Source organism: Centrocercus urophasianus, unplaced genomic scaffold (genome assembly GCF_019232065.1).
Source record: "Centrocercus urophasianus isolate 14NV4802_14NV808 unplaced genomic scaffold, USGS_Curo_1.0 seq_18, whole genome shotgun sequence".
In the NCBI taxonomy this organism is placed as follows: domain Eukaryota; kingdom Metazoa; phylum Chordata; class Aves; order Galliformes; family Phasianidae; genus Centrocercus; species Centrocercus urophasianus.
This window is the reverse complement of record NW_024884733.1, coordinates 13,793,927-13,809,354: the sequence shown is the minus strand read 5'-3', so window position 1 is coordinate 13,809,354 and position 15,428 is coordinate 13,793,927. Positions and strand designations below refer to the sequence as shown.

The following is a 15,428-nucleotide window of genomic DNA, read 5'->3' as shown; positions in this document are numbered from 1 at the left end:
GCACATCCCCAGAGGAATTCAAGTCTTTCTGTAAAGGTGACTTGGGACCATTCATTCTAATGAGTCTGTATTTTGTCTCCATTTGCTTTAAGACTTAAAACTATGAGAATATGCAATTGTTGCCAGTCACTGTGGTGTTGGAGCAAACCTGCAACTCCATGGCAGATGCTTCCAGGCATGTTCTTAGCCTACCATCAGTCAAAGACAGTTTAACCCCATAGTGCAAGCAGCGAGGCAGCTCACATTTACTGCAGGGTAAGGGCTGCTCTTTGGCTTCCACCAAGAAACAGCAACTTGCTCCAAGTTCCCATCCTTAGCAAAGAAAAAGAAAAATCATTACTGATTCATACAGGGAGCAACAGTTGACCTCTGCAAAAACAAACTAGTCATGGCTTCCTAAATTCTAGGAGATCACCTACAATACTTTCTCTTATGGAAACCATAAATACTGTGAATAGTTTCCTGTAAGAATACAATTTTTTGGCCACTCAACTTCAGTTCTACTGTCAAAACATCCTAGCTACCTCACTGTCCAAAGCTTTGGGGGACTACTCAATATCATTTCTCATTTTCACTTAACTCATTTCAAACATCTTGAAAGAAAAGTTCCACTTAAAGAATTTATCAAGTTCGGTTCTCAATAATACAGTAAAATTCCACTCAGAAGAGTGAGAGAGATATCTATCAGAGCAAACTAATAGGCATGCATACAAAAATCATGCATTTATTCTAACGTTTACTTTTTTCCAAGTAACTCAATATTCATCTTTTAAAGAAATACTATCAAAGGCATAGGCCCAAGGTTTTAACAAACTGCAGCTGTGGTATGAAAACTGACTTCAGAGACAGTGTTGTGTGTTCCCCCTGCTGGTTAGCAATTAACTTCAGAGCACTGTTCCTAGAGGTAGCCACCAAGATGCTACAGTACCACGAGATATTCTGCGTGCTGGAGAAATAAAAATCAGAACTTCATGAAAGAAATCCCATCTTTTGGGAGGCATCACTCACACATGGCCTAGACAAAGCTCTGCACACACACCCAAAGCTGAAATGTGCACAAGAACCAAACAAGATCTCCCCAGAGGGAGAAAGGAAGGCAGAAGAGGAAAAATTTTGAAGTGCCACTTTAAGCTCAACAAGGTTGGACTCAGCAAACAAATGGGGGAAGCAAGCTGCAGAGTAAAGGGCTCTTCACTGAAGGAAGCCAGCAGCCTGCCCCAAAGCAGCTGGCCCTCCCTGACTCTGCAGCCATGGCTGCCCGCACAACCGCAGCGCCAAATCCTGGCAGGACGCACTCTTCCTCAGCCGGCAGCCCCAGCAGCTTCCATAGGATGACCAGGGCTCTTTGCACAAACATGCATCTGTCACTAACACTGTTGTTAGAAATGCTTTGGCAGGACACCTGCGCTAACTAAAACCCAGCTACCAATTCATGTTGTCCCACGAGATCCACGGAAAAAGTGTGGACTGCACGGGAAATAAAGTATTCCTGGCAAGAAGCAGTAAACAAATAGATCTACGCTTTGGAATTTGTTGCATTTACAGCAGCCTCAAGGTCTATCCTGTGCAAGGCTCCAGCAGCAGCGCAGCGTCACAGCACTGTGCCCAGCCGGTCCCCGCACTGCTCTGGGACAGGGGCTGCGCTGCTGCAGCAGCCTCCCTGCAAGGCCAGCACTGGCCTGCACACCTCATCCCAACAGCCCTGAAGTGCTTGGCCTGGTGTAAAGGCAGGGAGACCAGGTAACAGCCTGTGGGAGAACGACATCACAGTGCTCCTTCATCCAAGCCTTCCTTCTCACACTGACTGCAAAACCTTATGAACCTAATTTTAAGTTTCCACTAAAACTGATCTGTGCTATGGGACAGGGCATCTATGGGGACATGGACATGGTCAGATGTGCAGAAAATACTCTGTGACAGCAACTAAGTCATAATAGCTACAGTGTAACACAACTGAGGGAAACCCATTGGCATCTGGTTGCACCCCCAGCACCTAAGGAAGGCGCAGCCCTGAAGGCAGCTACACCTGGAATTGGTGAAATGGGTAAAAGGACAAAATGCATCATCTTCAATGATGCCAGTAGCAATTATTTGGGACTAGCAAGAGCTCGTGAAACTGGGGGAGCTGAAGAAGTGGCCTGGGCACACCTGGTGGGAGCGTGGCACACAAAGGTGCTCAGAGGTGGCAGCAGGACGCACGTCCTACAGGCCAGCAGCTTCCCAGCGAAAGCACGGTGAAGCCGCACCACGCCAACCCGCACACCGCCTTCACGCCTCTCGTGTCACCACCACGCCCGCGCCAGTTCCATAGCTCGTTCCTGCGGCAGTGGCCCATCAGTGGGGCAGCACCGACCCCGCAGAGAGCCGCCCTACCGGCCCCACACACCGCTCAAGTGACACCTGTAACGCGCACCGCCAGACCCGACCGCGGCTGCTCACCTCCTCCCGCCGCTGCCGGGACCCGACGGCTGCCGGTCGCTGCCTCCCGGCCTCACCCTCACGCCTCGCCCCCCGCAGTCCCACGGATCGGCCGCCCCAACCACGGTCCCGTTCCCGGCCCCGTGAGCGAGACGCGGACCGCCGCCCACTCCCGGTCCGGGCCGCCCGCACGTACCTGGCAGGAGCTCCGTCCACGCCGCGTCCCGCGGGGCAGGCGCGCGATTGCGGGGCTACGCCATGGGCAGCGCAGCGCCGGCCGGGAACGGAACCGAACCGAACGGGACCCTCGCCGAGGCCGACCCAGCGCCGGCCGCTACTGCCCGGCCCGCGGCTAGCGGGAGGAGGCGGCGAGGAGGAGGAGAAGGAGGAGGTGCGCAGCCGCCCGGCCGGCCCCCAGACCGCGAGTAACCCCATGGCGGCAGCGCCAGGCACACGGCGGGGCGGGCCGAGCCGAGCGGGGCTGCGCCGTCATTGGACGCGGGGCGGGGATTGCGCCGTGACGGCACCGACGGCGTCCCCGCCCCCGGGGCCCATTCGCCGCGCGGAGCCAGCCGGTCCCGCGCCGCACCTGAGCGCCGTTCGGCTGCACCTGCGCTCCGCGGCTCTACCCGGGGCAGGGGAAGGAGCCGCGTGACGTGCAGGCGGAGGTCTGCGTGCGCAAGAGGAGCCTTTGTGCCAGAATATAACAGAGGTTGTTCTGTACTGAATCCTCTCCTCGGCTTGTCAAAGCTCCCGTTTCAGCAGTACATTGAGTTTTGGAGCGAAGAGAGCACGGGTGAGGGCTTTGCACTTCACTGCGATCGCCAAGCTCTACCATAACGCTCTCCTTCGGCAAGGGGTGCGGAGAACCGGCTTCTGAAGCCCGACGGCTCCTTAGAACTGAGTGGGCCGGGGTACCGCTGCTGCTCGGTGCCGGTTCCGCTGGGCGCCGCAGCCAGCGCGGGCAGGGCAACACCAGGAAGCTCCGTGACGGTTCCGAGCCCCCACCCGCCTATCCGAATGAGCAGCTCCCGTACGGAGCTCACGGCGAGAACGGGCAGAAACACAGCGAATAAAAGAGGAGTTTCAGAACGCTTCACCAAAATTTCACTAGTGTGCTGTCAGAACACTGGGGATGATTGCTACCATACTTTGTAGCCTCATTAAGAGGCTGCAAGAGTTTAAACAACTTACCCACTCTTGAAATGCCAGCAGACCAGAGGAACTTGCTACCACCTATACTTTGTGCTGTTTTCTCCTTTGGAAGAACCTTGCAGAGCCCCCACAATGCACGCCAGGGACCTGTGAGCAGTTTAATCCTGGGCACCCACACTGGGGAGCACTGCTGAGCACCTCATGGAGACAAAACCTCAAAATGCTGGCATTAGCTGAGGCCTTAAACAAGTAAACCAAAGGTTGCTATAATAACCATTTGGTTTGCCTGTAGAATTTCAGTAGGCAGCCTTCTAAAACCTGAAGAAACAAGCAAAATACAAGTTCAGGCTGCTTTCTGGCAGCCTAAAATCCACTTGCACAACTTTTGATTTATTTTTAAGTGTTTGAAAAGTTGCACGTGTTGGAGCATGATATAATCCCCTATTACTCCAAGTCTATATGTCAGATACAAAATCTGCACAAGAGATGTGGAGGTGGGGGAAGTCCCTTAACTAAAGAAATTAATATTTTGCAGCACGAAAAGCAACACATGTATTTCAGTGCATATTATGTCTACTTTACTTCCGCTGCCCAAAATCCCAGTGTGCTGATCAAAAATGGGATTGAGACTTAAGCAGAGCAATGACTTACTATTTTAAATACTCATTTAGGTCTCAATCCTGCACAGATTAAATTTGATAACATTTACTCAGATGAGTGGTCAAAGCTGTTAATGTGTACAAAGTGTGTACAAATCTTGGTAAAGCCAAATTTGCTGTGTGCAGCTAAAAATTGTTATCACCATTTGCACTGGTATTAGGAAAGAACTGATTCCTGCCCTCAGAGCCACCTTCGTTAGGTACTAAGCATCCAAGAAGTTGAGGCTTTACACCACTTCTCTGATGTCTGATGAGACTTTCCAAGCCATGCTCAACATTGTTTTATAGTTATAAACTCTTCTGTAATTAGTTGATGTGCATGAAGTTCAGCGGCTTAAGATACAAGAAGTTACTGCATACAAGTACAGTCAGGTGTAAGGTTTGGCTGGCAGAGGAACATTATGATTGACTGGCTCTGGCAATATATTTTTTTATAATACTTCATGAAAGAACAACAAGAAGAGACCTAATTTCCTACTAAAATCAAGTTAATTCCTCTCATCTTAACCGTAGTGTTAAGCTGTGCAGAACTGTATATGTAATCCACGCTTTAAGTATTTGCTGCTCTAGTGGTTCACTTCTTTTCCAGGGCAGGATTATTTCACTCAGCAGCCACTGGCCAAATCCAACAATGCAATGGATTATCCTCAGCAAGGTACATGAAAGCTGTGGCAAATCACTTTTGCAAGCTTACAGAGTGCTGCAGAATTCAGCCTAAGTAAATGCCAATCCTTATCTTAAGGACTCTGCCCCAAGTTAACAATTGCAGTTTCAATGTCTGTATTTTTGAGACAGCATCAATTCTGAGTCATTGCTAGTAAATGCTTTATCTATGTAGACTAAAAATTCATTAGGAATATATACTTCTATGAGTAGCAATTACTCATGTGCTACTCACAAAAAAAAAAAAAATAAAGCCACCATCAATTAAAACCTCACATTACTGTCATGAAACTCTAACCCACTCTGAAGAGTCAGACGACTTCACATCACACAAACCAGAAGCAGCATCAGTACCCTAAAATGACATGCTGTATTAAGTAACTAATCCTCTCTAAGGACAGGCCTTATTGATGTGGATTCAACTCCACATTATTTTGTTCAGATCTTTAGACTCCAAAACCGCATAGGTACATGCTGGCCTTTGTCACTCAAGCCTAACAATCTCACTGCTAAGAGACATCCACATTACTTAGCATTTACAGAAGCCTTGCCACCAGCCAGGTTCCTGAGTGTACACCACTCTGGCTACCCAGCAAGGAGCTCAGCTGTGCAAGATGCTTATCACATTTAGCACTGATTCAGCAAATGACTTTCAGCACAGTTTTAGGCAGGCACTGCTGAAGAGCGTACACTTACCAATCAGTGCTTATTTAACTGAAGCCACATTGTTCAACTTCTTATGAAATCAAATTTCATACAAGCTAACTTTTTTTTTTTTTTTTTTTTTTTTTTTTAAATCCATGGAGTTTAAACAAGAGAATTGGAGTTAGCTTGTTCTTAAAACCTTGCCATACTGAAAACCTTCACTGTCTGGGTAATTCCCACAATTCAAGGAACTCAGAATAATCTCTGACCTCTGTAATGATGCTGGACTGGAGCTTTAAGAGTAAACTCTGAGCTAGGGACTACATCATTGAATATGATGATCAATATTGAATGTGCCTCCTGCTAATGAATATATTCTTATTATGAATCCACTGCCACAAGCAGAAGTGTACTTGAAGCAGATACTTCAGGATGTGAGCATCTTGCCTATTTATAGCACTATTTAGAGAACTTCACCCACCAAAAGAGGTTATAACAACTTAACAGCTCTATGAAATAACCACTCTCAAATTGATTTGGAGACTGTAATTCTGAAAGCAGATATTTCAATAAACAAGCAACTTAGTATGAAAATACTTTCCTGTCAAATTATTTCAAGATCACAGAAATGATTCCCAGACATTAGTAAGAACTAATTCTTCCTTATGGGTAATTTTATGGCTTTACCCATACAGTGTTTCACATGAAGGTCCTATTAACAAAATTAAGGCATCTAAAGCTTCTTAGGAAATAATTCACTAATATCAACTAATGAGGTTAAAATTCTATATTCCTTACAAAACAATCCTGCATTCCTTGAACACCTATAACTTCTGCCAAAGTTAAGTAAATGTTAGTGTTATACTGTTAGGCCTGTCTATACTTGAAAGTTACTTTGGATTAAGGCAGGGAATAAGTTTCAAGTGCCGTAGAAAATCTGGAAAAATTCCAAGGAAAAAAAAAAACCACCATGTCTCATATACCCAAACCTGGTAGTACCATGGGTTTTGAGGTCAACATTGAAGTTACAAATCTAATTTAAATAACATTTCTGAAGGTTTCAGATTAAGGGAAAAAAAAAAAAAAAAACAACACAGAAACCCAGAAACCCTCCAGTGTGACCAACCAGCCTTTTTGTGCCTCCTATTCTTACCTGCTCACCTCACACTGACTCCCCCATACCCAGCACCCCTCTTTGACTCTAATACCCCCCTTATTCTCCTTCCAACGTTTTTCTGATGTTTACAGACCACCAGCATAACAAGTGCAAACACAACAGACCAGAAGAGGGAAGAAAAACTGTATGAAAGAAAAAAACAAACAAGAAAAATGTTAGAGTAGCATACCTGTACTGCTCAATTACTTCTTTTGGGCTGGATCCCATATGGCATGTTGTCTATTCAGAGCCTCATCCAAAAAGCAATCAAATAGGCAGAAGTCAACAGGTGATTTTAACCTCTTCAAGTTCAGACAATTCTCTTTAGACTAGATCACACAACACCTAGAATTTAACAGAAATCAAAAATACTAAATAAGATACGCACAAACTTTCATATTCAAGCCTGCACATTCACTCTCTGCAAATATCTAAGCTATAGAATTACACATGACTAAAATTGTAGCTGTGGTCTGCAGAGTTCCCAGATTGCTATATTCAGTTCTGAGCTTTAAAGGCATAAGACATGCTTGTGGTTCAACACCACATTACGGATGGAATTCTTCACAGCCAAGATGTAAATATCACAGGCTAAAATCTTCTCATGTATACAATGGCACAATTACTTTATTATATTTTACTTTGTTATATACACAGAGTGTCAAAGGTTTTATTGAAAAACAAATAAGACAAACCTGTTTTCTAGAGAGTTAACAATTTAAATAAGCAAATGCAAGTGAAAGAAAGGAACGCACAACAATGTAAAAAGTTATCGGACATTTTTGGTAAGTTAAATTTCATCCAGTACAGCAAAAATGCCTGAGATAAGACCTGTTTCAGGACAGAACTATAGCTTAAACAAATTAAGTAGATGTTTAGATTCTAAGTATAAATCCTAAAGAAATGAGAAAATATTCCACATGAATTTTAAAAAGTTGCAGGTCATTGTTTTATTAAATAATGCTATTATTTATTTTGTCAGCATTCTGCTTGTAAAGGGCCTTAAGGATGAGGAAATCATGAAGTTATTCACGTAAGATATTTGGAGTCCAAAATAGGCAACAACATTTTTAAGTGCAAAAATTAGACAAGTATATACTCTGCTTCTAAAACCATTCCCCCACAGCAGAAAGTCACCTAGTTAAACACACTGCATGCAGGAGCCTCAACATCAACCTATGGCAAAATTTCTGGGTTTGCCAATCTGAGTAATGGATTGCATAGGCTGCAACTTATTTATTTGAACTCCAGAACTTCAGGGAAGGAATTCTGCACTGCCACTCTATGGTTAGAGTTAGAACTGCACCTAAAGAAAATACACTCCTTTTCCAGAATTAATGTTAAAGCATTTCCTTCACATATACTGTACTGCTTTCGCTATTTCACAGGACATATTAAAAAAGACAAAAGAATATAAGTATTTAAGTCTTTTCTGCAGGTATTGGGCCTCATTTTTTTTCCTCTCCATGTGATCTGTAGGATATTACATTCAAATTTCTTCACCTTAGATTGCTACTGATTAATGCCTTATGCTGGATATATGTTTGTTTTCTCCCATGTGTAAGCTTGTCATGCTTGAAAGAAGAACAAATGTGCCAAGGAATGTGATCTCTATCCATCTTAACTGTCCTTCATTGGAGTCCGAGATGTAAGACAAGTGCACACATATAATTCCTGAAGGGTTTATACTTAAATTTGACACGTGATTTGCTGCTGGAAGACTTTCATGTCATGCATTGATTCAAGAAGTATCAATTATTTACAGCAGATGTGTGTGAACTGCTATCAAAATTCACTCTTTGTTCCCATTCACACATTATAAAAAAGCCAAATACAGTCTTCTTTTTCTTTCTCACATACACAAAAGATTGAGATCTTGATAAAACAGAAGAAAAAACAACCCAATCTCCTTACAGCCTACCTTTACCAAGCTCTTGGAGGAAAGGATGGTCTTATCTCAACATTCAGATGCTTGCAAAGCCACATCAGGCAGACAGTAGGGCAGGTTCTGTACCTGGGAGAAAGCCTGAGTTCCAAAGAAGAGAACTCACTTGAGAAATCAGCCATCCAGGGCAGTTTCAGGGGGATGTGTATCACTTCAAACATCTCTTGACTGTACTAGTGACAGTGGGCTTGTGGAGAAAGACAGTCTTTCAACAGATAGGTTGAAAGCAGCTGAAAGCACCACAAAAATAGATGACCAATATACCAACCATAGAACAGATCTGAGCTCAAAGACTTGCAAAATATCTGTTCACAAGTAGTCTAAAGTATCCCCAGCTACCTGTAGTTTCACGAATACTCCGCACTAAGGGGCCAAACGCAAGCTTTGGTAACTCTCACAGCTGCTTCCTGTAATCCACCTACATCTCCCTCGCACAACTTAATGTCGACAACCCTTAAGTATTTCTGAAGAATTTGTTCCACATAACTGCTAGTGTCAACTACTGTCAAGATGACAGCAAGCTGAAGGACAAACTAAGTATCTCAGAGCCAGTATCCTCTCAGAAATCTTGCCAAGGTTATCACACATGGACATCACTTAGAGCTGGGCCTGGTTTGTTCCTGCTTTTATCTCAGGACTGAGAACCTTCTGTACAAGCTGACTGTAAGCAATCTAGTTTGTATCTATTGATTCACCTGAAGTTTATCAGACATAAAATTAAACACTCAGTGCTGTTGAAAGCCACAGTCAAAAAGAAAAAAGAATAAGGAAATCAAGGGCAAGTTACACTTTTAGCAGAGATCACGAATTTACATAGCCAATAAAACTGCTACTCAGCTCTTTCATTTTTTTAATGTCTTAAGGACATATTTTATCCTGAAAATCAGAAGTTTCATCCGCACCAACATCTTTTTCTGATGTATTCACACAATGACAGGGTAGATGTCTACCATTGCAATATGGACCTGCAAGAGGCTTCTAAGCCCATTCTGAACTATCTATGTTTTCCTGAACTAGCCAAAACATATCTAAAGCATTGAACTGGCACAAAGTGTAAGAGACCAAGATCACTAAGAGACACTGTGTGCTTGTATTTTCTTTCTAATACTTTTTTTTTTTTTTAATTTGCTCTTTCCAAAAAGAAAACAAAAATCCCACAAAAAAAGCAAAATTGAAATGCAATGTACTTTTTCTTTTTTTTTTTTTTTTTTTTTTTTTAAGGCATTGACAGATAAATTTACCTCCTCTAGAAAACATGCTGATTTAGCCATTTATAGACAGACAGGAAGATCTGCAAACCACAGACCTCCTTGTCACACCACCACATTTTTGCTCGTTTATTTTTTTTCAGGCATTAGGTTCCAATATATTTTTACATCAAGAGTCAACAGAAACAAAATAGTTAACTACAAATTAGTTTTTGCTAAACTATTGCTCCTAACAAGTGAGCCACAGTACTGTCACTGAGGGTGAGAAGGGCATCATGCTACAGCGTACCGGCTGGTCACCATCTGCCTCATCCTGTTTCTCACCAATCACTTTGTTAATGAGCAGTAATCAATTCCAGAAGGAAGATATAAGAACAGATTTGAATAAATGCATTAAAAAAAGTGATTAGACTGTATGCCTATCTCCAGTAACAATTAGTGCAGTACAAGAGGAAGGTATCAACAGAACAGAAGCTACATCTTGAGCACCTGATAATAGGGTGAATTACTTCCAACCAATTCCAGTGTGGACTGCAAATCCATTGCAGCATGTTAGGTGCGCTTTCAGGCCACAGTTTAATTTCACCCAGAAGGAATCCTATTTGTCTTCTGAGACTTGTTTCATCATGTAAACCAAAACGCCACAGGGGTGAATGGCCAGGAATTTGGCTTCCAAAGCCTGCTCCTGATTCAAAATGAAACGCTGAAATAGACATACCCCCTGCAGCTCAAAGGACACAATTTTAGTCTAACTGGTCTATAGTCACCCAAACAGGTCAGAAAAGCTTACAGACAAGATGCTGCAGGGCACTGACAACACTAACAATTGCTGCCTGAAAAAGAGCCATCTGACACTGTTCCAAGACACTCACACAGAGCAAGTTCAAATCCACAAAGTATTTTTACTCTCTGCTTCATAGGGGTTAAGCAACATTCATGTACTGCTCTGCCTTCCTCTCTTCCTGTTTTGACTCCACGTGTTATCTAGGCATTGTACAGGCCTTCTGCTACAGAGAACTCCACCAAACATCAACTTCCAGAGATGGTAGAATCCCTTCTCCCCAGTCATTTTTCTTCTCTTCAACAAGGCACAAGTGGTGATTCCAGTACACCTAGAACCTTACACGCTCATGTCTGTGATGCGATGGAGGCATGCCAGAGAAGATAAGATCTTCTACTTCAATGCATTTCTAAAATGGCTTTACTTTTTCCACAGTAAAGACACCAACTGCAGTTACGTTTCATTGTATGGGATAGAATTCTGATCCCTGTAGAGAAAGCAGAAGAATTCTTTGTGCCTAAAGCTACAAAGTTAGAAATATAAAAGGCAGCAAATTCTCTTCAATGCAAAAGGGATTACAAAGATAATTTCTTAACAGTTGCAGGAGAAATACCACAACCACTTACAATAAAATAGATTTATTCAGCATAACTATAAATACACTTTTTCTTCTTCTTTTTTTTTTTTTTATTTTATTTTTTTACTGAAAAAAGTGCTATGGCAGTTTGTAACACTATAACGTGAGGGAAGGCACAACAACAGCAGCAAAAACCTAGGCTACAACAAGAGAAAATTTGCTAAACACAACAGCCATAGGCACAGAATCAAAGGGGGGGGGGGAAGGGAGGGAACGAACAAAGCTACTTACCCTCAGAAGACCTCAGGCACACAGAGATCTCCAGTGATAGACCCTTACCACTGCCAACCCCTATATGAGGTCTGGGAAGGGCGGGATCCTGGCTCCACCCCTTCTGGTCACTCAAGGGCATTGCTTGCACCTGAACTCCCCTAGGTTGGCTCTGCCTTCCCACCAGGTGCTCAATCACTACTTCAGGCCATGACTGAGCATTTCTGCTACAGGCAGTATGCTAAACCACCCTTACAATGGAAAGGCCGGCTTAGCATCTGTTCGGTCAAGTTAACAAAAGACAGACAAAACATGTGACTAAGCAGCACTCTTGCAATCAAATAAAGACAGCTAATGTTTTAAAGAAAATTCCAGCCTAAGTAGTAAGATTAAAGCTTCTATTGGTTTTTGTATACTTGTTCTGCTTCTGTGGCTAAAAAAAGAAAGAGAAAAAAAGAAAAAAAAAGTCCCAACCAACATATTCTGCAGTTCAGTAGAATTCTCATTCTAGTTTTTGAAATACTACTGAAAACACAGTCTTTGGTAATTATTAGCATATTATTAACTATGCCTATATGTACATTTCTTACTGTAACCATATACATTTCTCATAGGGGCATAAACTGGGGAACATTCTGAGCTCATATTTGTTTTCCCTGTGCATCCACACATGTGGTGAACAGCTGTACAAGTTGTAAAATTGTCTTTACACATTGCACATGTTTTTGAATATAGTATGCATGTACATATATAAAGCAAGTTCTAAAGCAAAATAACACACTGTTTCTTCTAGTTTGTTTGTTTGTTTGTTTTGTAAATATTTGTGTGGGGGTTTTTTTTTCAAACAAAGACAAACGTTTTCTGCTTAGCTTCCACTTACGAAATAACAGCAGTTAATTATTCAGAATTATAGGCTTACCAGTTCTTAACACAACCAACTACCTCCACTGTGGCAAAGAATCAAATGCTGTCAAAACCAGCAACTGTTACCATGCTATTGTGATCAGCTCCACTGCAATAAAACATATAAATGAAAATGTAAATTGTTACTCGTATATACATTTTTCTCTAGGGTACCATGAGCAAAAATTGAAAACAGCTGAAATTGTGTCACCCTTTCAGAAAGTAAATATTGCTAATATGAATCTGATGTGTTACAGGGTGGGGGGAAGCTCCAGAGACTAACGTTCCCTTTGTTAATGCTCTACCACCAAATTAAAGAAAGGCGGGGTGATTTCCCCATCTCTGGTGAGGGCTTAGTTTTCTGAACACAGCTAAATCAATTCCCAATGAGCTATCTTATCTGCAAGGCTCATGAAAAATATCTGGAGTAAATGGTTAGCATCTGGCATGGACCACACTGCATGAAGTAACAGTTATTTCATAGATTTCCCATGGTAGATATTCCCAAACCCGAGTATGAGGTCTTCACTCCCTCCCACACCCACCACAAATTATATCAGTTGAATGCACTGTGCTATACTATTAATACACTCAGGGAAATTTTAAGTAACAAAGCACATACAGCCAAGTACAGTAAAATGATGCCTTCTTTTTTGGTAATTAGCAGAAAAAAATTAAGGGCAGCTCCATCTAATGAGAAACACATCCCTGTGCTTCCACCTTTCATTCGCCAACAAATGCAGATATTGCACATGCAATTTATCACAGATAGAAAGGAAAGTGATACACAAGCCACTGTTAGATTTAGTTATGTAAATCTGAGCAATGCTTTTGTTCTATTTGTCTCTTTTTGCTCTCCTACAGCTCTACTATTAACATTTGAAATGCTTCCAAAGAATGCTCATTCTTCCAAACATTTGTAAAGCTATTTAAAATATACATATATATTAACCAGCTATGTAAAGCAGAAATGTGTTGTCACTTGGGTTTTAATGTTGGCAAGAACAAAGAAACATGCAGTCAATTGTGAATTGAGAATTTGTCTGCAGGCAGGTCATTCACATTCACCACACATTTTCTGCTTGCTCTAAAACTGATCAGATTGAACTTAAATATTTTCCCTTCAATTTAATAAAATTAGCAAAAAATATTTTCATCTTACTTATGGGTCTGACAAGACAGCTTATAAAAAATTGTCAGCCAATCTGAGAACTTTCACAAAACGTTTTTTTCATTGCAATGTATTAATGATGATATTCTTCTCTCCTTTTTTTGCATCATGCATGTCAAACAAACTGTTACAATTTGGATTTAATTTTGCTGCTTTCAGTATTAACTTGTGTTTGTTCTGCAGATTATTGTGATGCTTTGATTAAGGGTATCACCTTCCCCATCTCTGCCAGTGAAATTTTCAGGGAACTTTATCAACAGCTCACATCTTCATCAAGCCTCTGTTCAATAGACTACTGATGTGTTCACCAGTAAATTAGTAAGTTGTTCCACTCCAATTTAATGAAGTTGCTTGTGTGTCTTGACTTCAGTTGTGTTGACTAAAGTCCTAACGAGCTCATCTACCTGGAGAGATACAAGTTGAAGCCCCTCACTATTTCAGGCTATGTGACCTCAAACCTCCTGTTGGTACTAGCAAACAAATACTAGCCAAAGATCAACCCTCAAACAAAGATAAGAATCAAACCAAAATCAGCAGAGGTGAAAAGTACACATTGCTTTGTAGCATATCGCATTACATAGCTGATCCCTGAGGGTCAGCCAAAAGGACCCCTGTCCTTTTAGCTCTATTTACTGGGACAAGTTGGACTTTACTTGACATGCATGAAAATAGCCAAATCAGGCCACTTCAGATTTAAGAGCCTGTGAAGTTCAGCATTTAGATATATGTTCACCAGATTTTCTCTCCCAGAAGTTAGGGTGTGGGTTTTGTTTTTTACTTCCCCCCTTCTTATTGCAGCAGTTGTAATGTAGTTAAGTCTCTGTTGATAGAAGGGTGAGAGACAGGACTTCGACTACCATCTGAGGATTATTCTCTCTGCTATTGTAAGAGATACAGAAATACATAGGGTCTGTTTTCTGGACTTTTTTTTTTTTTTTTTTTTTTTTTTCCAGAAGACATCTTGGAGAAGGAAAGGAGGGGAAAAATGGAGAGATCCCTAGAGCAGGAATGCAACTTCTAATAATGACTTGCAGATGTCAGAGTAGCATTCTAAGATCTTCTTATAAGTCCAAAGCTATTGTTTCTAACATATATAGAATAAAACTCTCATGTATATGGCTGTAAACAAACTTCTCATTTAAACTAATTGTGCTTCAGCCAACTTCAGCCCTGGAGGAAGAGAGGGATGAAGGCCTTAAAAAGTATCCAGTTTTACAGTGTTGCACTCAGATCATCTTATAATTTTGCCGTTATACTTCAGAGATGAGTTATCTCTATTATTTGGGATCCAAATCACCACCACAGTACTACTGGAAATGCCAGTGATAAAGCAAATAAAACCATACCCAATATTATGAGATACTTAAGTTCAAATATGCAGTAGTAATAAGAGAAGATGGGAGTTTTCATTTAGAATTTGTAAAATCACTTCCAAAAAGAGAATGAAAATGTGTTCAAGTTGAGCAGCTCATATATATCTTGGAGAGTTTAAATGCATCCAACTTTCACAGTAAATAGTATAATATGTAATTAATTATATTTCAGCAGCAAATACTAGGATACTAATACCCCATTTACCAGAAAATGCTTTCAAGTCTTCAATTTCAGATAGTTTTATTCATGTCAGCCATTTAATGGATTTTTTTTAATATGAAGGTAACATTTGATCTTTATGCCAGTTTTTAATTACCAGACAAAACTCTAGCAGTATGTTTGATGTAAAGCAAGAGCACACTGGAGGTCACATCTTTCTTTCACACACAAAAGTAAGTTACTCATGGTGTATCAATACACTATCACAGAATCACAGAATCATAGAATCGCAAGGTTGGAAACGACCTGCAAGATCATCTAGTTCAACCACTGTGAATGAGCAC

The 15,428-nt window shown here is 41.6% G+C and overlaps 1 protein-coding gene across 2 annotated transcripts in view; it reads right to left on the bottom strand.

The window, feature by feature from the left end:
* The window catches only part of TGFBR3 (transforming growth factor beta receptor 3), a 115,148-nt gene extending 108,205 nt beyond the window's left edge, over window positions 1–6,943 (bottom strand). Inside the window, exon 1 of one of the 2 annotated variants that reach the window (XM_042819908.1) lies at window positions 6,887–6,943. The gene's annotated coding sequence lies outside the window, so the exon portion shown is untranslated. Of the gene's footprint in view, window positions 1–2,614; window positions 2,709–6,886 lie in introns of those variants that run through there. The other variant, XM_042819907.1, reaches the window with a different exon arrangement.
* Between the last annotated feature and the right edge of the window lie 8,485 nt (window positions 6,944–15,428).